A 10019-nucleotide genomic window follows, 5' to 3' on the forward strand; every position below is an offset into this window, starting at 1 on the left:
GAAAGACGTGCGGCCAAGAGAAGCCATAACAGCACGCCGAACAACCAGCACGGACAATGGAGGAACCGCGTTGGCCGGGAAAAGCGGTAAAGGTACCACCTGAGTCCGAAGGCCCCAGGGAAGGAACCCCGGGAAGGACACGGGGGACATGCCGGAGGAACAACCCCGACCGGCAAACCCGCAAGAAGGGCAGGGAGCGGAGGAACGACCCCCGCACGCCCATCCGCCCAGCCGACACCCTCGCCCCCAGGGAAACCCACCGAAAGGCGAGGAACCGCAAAGCCACCGAGGGCCGGGGCCAAAAAAGGGCGGCGTAGACCGAGAGAGAAAATACCTGTGGAACGCCTCACGAATTTGCGAGTCACCCTCGCGCAGGGGCCCTGCAAACCTCCACAGTAACGTACCACTATTAATATATATGTGCAGCCGAAGCGAGCACCCAAGGGGGAGACCGGCAGAGCGCCCGTGGGCGAAGGACAAGCAACATCGGAGCCAAGCGAGCCACCAAGGAAACCAGGCCGTCGAACACCGGACGGTGGAAGGCCCGCAAGTCCGCCCACCGGGCCCACAGGAAAGAAGGGGCCACGTACCAGGAACACCCCCAGACCGGAAAGACCCGCAAGGGGACCACGGAGGCGGGGACAGCACCAAGCTGACCGAGCCAATGCGAGAAGGGCGCCCAGCGCCGGGCAGAGGCAGAGCACGTGGAAGACCTGCGGGAACCCAGTGGCAAGCCACAACCCCGAGCATCCGCCCAAGAACCGGGCCTGCCGAAGGAGGTAGGCCAGCCGACAAGAGCCGGCACAACACCGATGCCGAGAGCGGGGGACCCAACCATGGTATGGGAAGATCCAGGATCGGCCAGGAGGCTCGAACCGTCAGCTCGCCATAGGAGAGGGCACCCGGGGCGGCGGACCCCGCCGGGAACTAAAAACCGGAACGCACCACGACTTGCGTGGCAACCACGCGCGGGTGCCAGGCACCACACCACTGCAACGTTCCAAAATAAGGCCATGCGCTGCCGAGCCGAGCGCCCCTGAACACTCCGGCCCTGCCCAAGCGCCTCCTGCCGAGGATCCGCGATCTCAGAGGGCACGGGGGAGATGCGTACAGCAGACCGAAAGGCCACGCGAAGGACAGGTAATAAGGACCCGGAAGGAGGAGAAGAACCCGGGCCGGAGGGCCGAGCCCCCCCTCCGTGAACAGAGACCTTGGAGGCAGACCGAGCCGAGGCCCTCGGCGTCGAAACACCACCGGGGCAGGGCGAGACCATGCAACGAAGGCCATACCCGACTCCGTCGGACCCCGGGGGAAGACAGCCCGAAGGGCCAGGACCGGTGACACCCCCCCCAGGGCGCCCAACCCGGCCAAGAGCCGGGGACCTAAGCACCGGCAAATGGAAGGCCACACGAAACCGTGCAGGGGCCAAGCCAGTCATGCCTTTTCGGACCCCACTTGCATGGCTGTCTGGCCTGTGGAAGGTTCCACAAATGCAAGCCAGGATGGCCGAGTGGTCCAAGGCGCTGCGTTCAGGTCGCAGTCTCTTCTGGAGGCGTTCACCAAGTGTATTAAAAGTGCCGCGGAAGCGAGCACAGCAAAAAGACGGCCGGCCAGGAAGACCTCCAGCAACCCCCCGAAGCCCGAGGTGCTGAGCGGCCGCAGGAGAACCCAACGACCTCCAAACGACCCGGCGCCAAAGGACGCCCCCCCCTGAAAGAACCAGAGGGACGCACCGGGACCAGGCACACGCCCCCCCGAAGGAGGACAAGCCCGAGACGAGGACCGAAGGGACCACCGGACATAGGCCAGGAAGCCGACGGATGAGAGACACCGCCAGATGTGAAGCCTCACTCCCATGGGGGGGGGGAAAAAACGAGGCCGTGAGGAAGCACACGGCCAGACCGGGAACCCCCAAGACCCACACCCGGCGAAGAAGATCCACCAGGCGGGCCCGGTCCCCCCCCCCCTAGGGCCAGAACGCCAGCCCAACGGAAGAACTCGCATCCGCGAGCGGGAACCCCCACTCGCAGGCTTTTACAGGCGAGACACGGGAAGGAGCCGGGACCCCAACCCGTCGAGACGGTGGGACCCCGCGGAACATCCGCCAGACTAGCCAGCCCGGACAGCAAGCCCGAAGCGCCCCAGACTGTCAGTACCTAGGGGCGAAAAAGGGAGCGGCAGAACCAGCACGAGACTGGTAACAGCCGAAACTCGGGCCAGGTCCTTCACCGAAGTGCAACACGATACAAAAATCGCGCACAATACCCCAGCCAGGGTACAAGGCGGCAGTACGAAAACCGCTGTTTCCAAACATAACCTATGTCTTCGGAAAGTGCCATACACCACTACGGGTATCTTGGCGCTGAATAACAGATGTTCGTTGTTACCCAACTCAAAGGAACAATATTCCTCGACCACAGATGGATGAAAGGCTGAGTGGGCCAGTCGGTATACGAACCTGTGACCCTGAGGACAAACCCCAGCCCCTGCAGTAGCCGCAGCAATCCACAGTGCCACCCGCCTCTCTCCCCAAGGAGGAGACCAGGCAACCGAAGCCCCGAGGGGTCATCCAAATCCCAGAGGAAATAAACAGCTCCCAGGGATTTCGAACCCAAGCCCCACCGAGGCAGGGAAACGAACCCCGGGCCTGGGCCAGACCTCTGCCAGGGCCTGAATAGCCTCGCAGCCGAATGGGAAACCACGAGTGAAACACTCGAGACCGGCGTAACCAGACGGCCCAGTGAAGAAACGAGACAAAATCACAGGCCGTATGGCCGCCCGTAGAGGGAAGAGTACACTACCCCTCCACAGCGTGTCGTATGCACACAGCCCGGAATTACCGGGTTGATTCCAAAACTTTGTGGAAATGTCCACCTTGGGACACCCCTACAGCATAGGCGGGATCCGAACCCCGGCCTGTGAGGGCTGACCGCACCAAAGTACCAAGACCCACCACTGAGCTATAGCTCCGAAGTACACAGGGCGCCAGAAACAGAACCCAGACACAAGGGACCTGACCCCAGGACGCACCGCGCCCCCATAGAGCGCGCCAGCGCAGCACTGTAAGTCTGGCCAGTAGTCAGGACACATGTAGAAGCAAGAAAGCACCTTGAGATGCCTGCCACCGTCAAGACCCACAGGGTCGATATACAAAAAGCAGTGCCCTGGGAACTGAAACAAATATGAAAAACGCCCTTACCGAGGAGCGAACACCGGCCCATCGAGGAGGGGGCAGACGCGCCCTGCACGCCGCGTCCAAGACGCTGAGGAAGCAGGATCCGCACCAGCCCGATGAAGGACCTCATTGGCCGCACCTGGCGGCAACCAAACCCCGCCCTCGAGAGGCGGGAGGTGGGAGGTGGGAGGTGCACGTAGCCCAGCGCGGCAAACCGCCGCGACCCGTAGGGGCCAAAATGAAGGGAGGCGGCAGCGCACAGCGCCGCGAAAAACCGAGCTGACGGGGGGGAGCCCCCGGACCCGGACCTCAGAGCCCCGAGGACCCGCCGACCTAAAAGGTAGGACCGCCCCGAGTAGGGAACCTCGAGCCGTCCCGTACATGATGCACGGAAAGCTCCAGCCCGATGTCCGCCAATCGTGATCGTCACTCCTCAGGCACAGGGATCCGAGGAGGTCGGACTCCGTGGGGCAGACACATGCAAGTTTATGCACCTTTTCAAAATCACTGCCTGAAAACATCCCTACCACACAGGCAGGATTCGAACCCCGGCCTGTGAGGGCTCTGCGAAGGTCAAGCTCACACGCGCCTGTCACCTCAGACCACTCGGCCAGCCTGTCGGCCGCTGCAGAAGCGCCGCCGGCCGTACACAACCAAAAGCAGTTAACCTGCGCACAGGCTTGTCTCAACCCCCTCGTGCGCTAACAGCTGCACCGGGAGAAGCAGAAACTCAAACGTAGGCAGAGCCACAGCGCCACCTGTTGACCCGAGTCTGCGCCCCTCCCCACCATTATAGTGGGAATGGCGGCCATCAGTAACAGAAAGAGAACACACTCATTCGAAGTGATCTGTCTCTTGGGGCAGTCAGATGTAAGCACTCACATCTCGCGGCCATTAGCCGAGTGCATTTCCAGGCGGCCCAAAGCCAGGACCGAGGTACTGACAGACTTGGCGCAAACTCCTGACAATGCAACAAACGGAAACCCGAGTCCCACACTGGACTCGAACCTGGGTCCCCGGCTACAGCGGACCTCCTAGGCGTAGAGTCACCGCTGCTGAACCCCACCAACACGGTAGTGACCAGGCGGAAACAGCACCTGAATAGCCAGGAATACAAGAAACACCTCTCAGAGGGGTGTTTCAACCACCCGCATGTAACCACATACAGGAGAATGCGCAGGGCCCAAGCGCCCACCTAATGGGTAGGGCCCCACAGTAACGACCGGGGGAGCCACGGGAATGTACAGTCACCCCACACCCCCGGCCGCCCCCCCCCCCCCTGTAGACCCATGGCACGCTACAGCAGCACCTAACCGGCCCCACAGGACCGGGGGAAGGAAGAGGGGGGGGGAATTTTTAGGCATAAGGTACCAGAGACCGCTAGAGCAGGTCCACAACCCTAAAACCCCAGGGACAGCTCACGCCGGCCTATCTTACCTGAACAGCTCTCTGGAGAGAATCGTGCAGAACAAAAAAAACAGGCTGATTGGTTGGGCCGGCCCGCCTCTTATAGAGGTCAGGTGGGACTGGTCGGCCATGTTGGGAGGGGGTGGGAGGTGGTTTCTTTTTGCTTTGGAGGGTTCTGTTGTGGAGCTAAAGCTCACTTTGTAACTCAGGGGGCGAGGAAGACTAACGAGGAGGTAATCTGCATTACATGGCTTGATTGAACAGGACGCTAGCCTTGAAGTAGGTACCTAAATTTCTTCCTTATTGATTTTAAACGAATCCCACCTGCAGTAACTTATGATAGCTATTCCATCCTTAGATATGTTCATATATTCACCTGACTCAGCCCCACTGGGCTTCCCTGGATTATCCTAAATGCCAGCTTAACCAATGGTTTTCCACACAGCATGAATATGCATAGGTCTTGCTCACATGCAAGAATAGTGTGCACCATCACAATTCACTTTCCATTTATAGGGGATATTCAGCTCATTCCACCCCCACAGACCTTGGCCCAAAAGCGCTAGTGATGAATATGATGCATGCTTTCTAGGTTCTGCATGCTATGGACAGTTTCATGATTTGGCATTATCTTCCCTTAATACTCCTTTTTCTCTTCTGTCCCCTTTTTACCTTTACAGGTGTTAAAAATAGTTAATTTACTATTAGGTTTTGTTTCAAGTAAATTATTAGTTGCCTGATGATGATCCCACATTATTAAGGGATCAAAACATAGTCGACCCACACTCTGACCCGCTAGACTTTGTAGATACTTTCTCCTTGGGTGCAGAAGTGTTTTCTTCTTGAAATAAGTGACCATAACTTTGAGCATAATTACTGGTCATACTTTGTTCTCTGCCTTTATGTTTTTTATTTTTTTGTTTTGTCTGGTTTTAACACGGTGGGGTTATATTCTTCAATGTGAATTTTACTTACAAAATAAAATATTTTCCTTATAGTCATTGGAAGATTTGTTGGTAATTATATATTTCCAACAGTATTGTATTCACATTTATTGCTTAGGGACCAGAGTTCCTTTAACTACATATTACCCTTGGTCCCTAATAATCCTTAGGTTCCCTTATTTCCATAACGCTATAAAAATGAATCTTTGTCATCTGGCATGAGAATAAAGTGAAAACCATCTGACTAATACAATGGTTGAACAATCGTAATGAGTTCCTGTAGTTTATAATGAATCGAAATAAGCATGAGATCTCCTTTCTGGATAGTACCAATTAAGCAAATATGGGAAAACGACCAACAAAGCTACATTAAAACAACTGATAAAAACAGACTCTTACATTTCAAAAGCGCACAGCTGCATGCTTTAAGGGAAGGTCTCCAGGATGACCCATTCCTCAGAATCTGAAGGAATGGTTTAGAAATCGAGTATTAAAAAGAAGAAGCTTGTAGCAGGGTTTCCGTTCTCCCACCGAACTGTGCACAGAGATCTAGAACCTGGGTGAATTAGGGTGACCCAAAACTCACCTTAGTATCAGAAATCCCCTTACCGAGCTAGCTACAGTGTCTCATTGGTCATAACAAACTCCCAATGACTTAGACAAACCAGAACATGAACTTTAGTGTACCTCAGGTATCGTGGAACACATGAACACTCTTTCGCTTTATAATCATTTCAAACCACAACGGGGGGTAAAAGAGCACACGTGCAAGTTTTAAATATTTATTTTTCAATGCAAGGTTCTCAAACGCAGTATCTTATATAATACCAACATACATATTATAAAAATCAGAGTTATCAGCATAGTCAATAGTCCATAGTAAGCGAACGGTGATAGCATATTATAATGCAAAAATCTATGGAAATCTGTATCACCTATATTTCGCGCACCCTATTTAGCATACTATATTATATCTAAGAAGGTCTCATTTGGGTTTTAGCAGGGCGGGCCCATACCTCTAAATGTCAGCAGAAGAAGATCACATCATCAGCTACCAACTCTCTCCATGCGAAGCACCATCAAGTGTGTTTTTTGCATTCTCAGTAACTCTATCTTAAACCCGCGTAGAGCCCAATGTTGGCAGCAACATTATTTGTGTTATGTCTAATGTGGTGCGAGGATCAGGCCTCCCAGCAACCTTGTGTTAGGTTATTCTTAGAGGCTATAGTTCTCAGTGTGCAGACAGTGTACCGAGTGTACCAAGCACGACAGATAGCAGAGCAATAACATATTATTCTCAAATAAATCACATCTTTCGTCTAGGTTGAAAGCTACAATAATAATTATGTGCTGTGTGCAAACTGAAGCCGAAGGAAAATATGTTGTTTAAACATTTAATAAGCTCATGCTAACTTAACACAATATATAGAAAAGCAATAACTATATGACACCCCCCCAATGATCCGAGGACGGTCAAGAAACAAGCCAATAATATAATAAAGGCATAACATGAAAGCAGAGTTCAATAATATTGAGCCAAGCTAAATGTATGTATATGTATATAAAAATTATCAATACAAAAATATGTATGAATGCCTACAGTGGCCAAAAAAATTTAAAAATTCTCGAACTTGAGGCCTAATATAAAATCACAGGCCTAGAACATATGAAGTAGATTGTCCATAAGAAAAAATGACACCATTCAGAATTACTAAAAAGTCACGTGCCAGTATAGTGAAAGTCTTCAAAGCCACTCATGGGTGGATAGAATATGCAAAATAGGTAGCCACAGCTTCCAACATGAAATCACTGTCATCATCCGAAAACAGTTCAGCCATCCAATTAAGTAATGGGAAAGAACATACGTGCTCCTCCAACACCGGACCCTCTGGCAACATCAGAGGACAACTCGGTGGGTTCTCAAGAACGCTATGTGCCAGAAAATCATGCGCCGCTGCGGGGATGTCCCACTGACCCATTAGTCCATGCATCGCTGCCAAGGCCATAATCCTTTCGCCAGAACAAACCAACTAGTGAGCAACTACGGGGCCCATCAGGTGATTAAAATCGACTTCAGGAGATAACGGCAAGCAGAGACACAAATCAATGGCCCAGTCAAAATCGCAGCTCAGGCAATGAAACACAGGCTGGACACATGGGAAAGAGGAAAATCGAAATGATAATACAAATGCCGTGCTTAAGGTCGCAAGCGGCAGGGTGCCATAGTAATAAAGCATCCGGTTACGAAACAGCGTCAGAAGGGGCTGAGCGGCTTCTTGCGCAGGACGGGCATCCATGTTTTAGGAAGCAGAATAATATCAAAACGCCTGCAGCTAAAGCCAGCAAAACAGGGAATCCGCCAAACAAGCTCGAAAATATTGAATGGAAAAAAGCAGGGATAACACCAAAAATCTTTTCAAATGTAGTCACAAGACCACTGCTGACAAATTTTAAAAAATGAGCTAACCCAGACGTGGAGGAGGCATTAAAGATTTGATGAACTAATTCACAGAAATGAAACGGCAAGTCAGTATTTAAAAGTGCTTGCACCTCAGTGCGTGTGTTAGCTATGTGAAGGACATAAGTTTCACGGGCCGAGCTCAGAGCCACTTCTTTTTGAGGCAATAGAGCCCTTATGCGGCTCATACCATTGAACTCCGCTCTCAAGGTTGGGATGCACGGCCAGATGGAAACATCTGAATTCCCATGCGTGGGTGGATATAACACGTTCTTGCAACACACCACCCGTTCTGATACAGTAACCACATAGGCGATACCGGCCATTAACCCACAACACTCCTCGTTATTCAAAAGTAAATAACTACCGTTTGTCAATAAAGTAAATGTGGGAACTATTGCAGGAACCGGTGTGCCTTTTAAAACACAGGCTAAATTAGGCCGGTCCTGATTACAAGAACCATGCAACTGGATGTGTCTGCATATCAGTGAACGGTCAGGCGACTGCGTGCATTCTTCACCATTCAGATTCACTTCCTTCCCATCCGTCAGGCATCTGTACGCGTATGGTAAAGACCATGCCTCATGTAGGAAAGCACTGCCTAGTGGTTCATAACGCCCTATAGCAATATATCGCATACAATTAGTAAATTTATACAAAGCAAATGGTAAAGTTATAACACCATGGAAAAGCCATGTAGCAGCAGCTGCCTCAGCTACAGAAAAGGGCAAAGATTCTAACTTTTCAATGTGCAACATAGAAAATGATGCATCCCGCATGGAAAGCATGCGCTGCTTGTCAGTCAAATTAAACGGGGCAAATAGGGATGACACGTTCATGTAACTCCAAGGAACGCGACCAGCTTTCAGAGTCTGTAGTGTCCATGCAAACTGCATCACAGAACGCAATTGATTTTGTCCATGGTACAATACAGATACTTCATCATTTACAATGTCAACCACAGAAGAGACAATATTGTTCAACGTGTAAATTCTGGAAGAAAGCATGTTAATACTGTTATCGACAACTGCAAGCACTTTTTCCAAATTTGCTTGGTCAATCGCCCCCAGGCGTTTAGCAGCCTCAATTTGTGAATATTTCCAAATTTCATTGTAAACTGCATAAATCCATCGTTTAGACCTACCATTAGCCGGGCCTTTTATAAAATCATTTAAATCCACATTATCATTTAACTGAGACAGATGTAGTTTAACTGCAGCTAACGTGGAATGTTGTAACCAGTTCTGACACAATTTCCCCACAGAGTAAGTAGTGACAGTATAATCAGTATCAAAACGTGGATCAGGTCTGACTTGTGTGAACCCTTCAGCCAAACCCAAAAAACGATGTTGGCAAGAATCAGCACTTCTTTGCCACATCAGCCAACCCTTTGGATCCAAACTGGATATATTAAAGGACGAATTCTGCAATAGAGCCTGTAACTCACGAATGGACAATTCAGTATAATTACCCCATCCTGAATATTCTTCCAATTCAGGGATAATTGGTGTAATTAATTTTTTAGAAGTAGCCAATCCAAAGCATGTTGTTTGGAAAATGGATGAATTTAGAAACAACATGTGATTCGGGATGAGACATGCACGGTGCAAAGCCTCAGTGCCTTGTACCTGCCAATCTTTGGTACCCCAAACCGATTTAAGGTCAATTGTTCCTTTCCAAAACTCGTAGCCATCCACAGCTAATCTGTCCAGAAGGGACTTCGAATACAGCATTTTTGTATCGGTAAGTCTAACTTTGGACATGGACTTTTGTGTCATTTTGAAATAAAATGACTCAGGATTTGATTAAAAAAAATCTGTAAAATAAGAATATTTTTTCAGAAATGTACTGGAGCTGCCTCCCAATGGGGCAGGGCAATGTTCTCACTGTGTGTAATTTACAGCAACCCTCCTGGAATTTGTCTTATGTAAAAAATGATTACCATAATGTTGAAAACAAAACAAATCAACATAATTAATAGAATCTAAATATAAGTCCTCAGCATCAAAGGCAGCATAGTATTTCAAATCAGAGA

At 50.4% G+C, this 10019-nt stretch overlaps 1 non-coding gene across 1 annotated transcript; it reads right to left on the bottom strand.

Annotated features, from left to right (window-relative positions):
- Positions 1–330: 330 nt before the first annotated feature.
- LOC147662866 (U6 spliceosomal RNA) lies at positions 331–439 on the bottom strand. Its single transcript, XR_015305480.1, has one exon. It is a non-coding gene; the product is annotated as a U6 spliceosomal RNA (small nuclear RNA).
- Positions 440–10019: the final 9580 nt, after the last annotated feature.

This window comes from Lissotriton vulgaris, unplaced genomic scaffold (assembly GCF_964263255.1).
Source record: "Lissotriton vulgaris unplaced genomic scaffold, aLisVul1.2 SCAFFOLD_3898, whole genome shotgun sequence".
In the NCBI taxonomy this organism is placed as follows: domain Eukaryota; kingdom Metazoa; phylum Chordata; class Amphibia; order Caudata; family Salamandridae; genus Lissotriton; species Lissotriton vulgaris.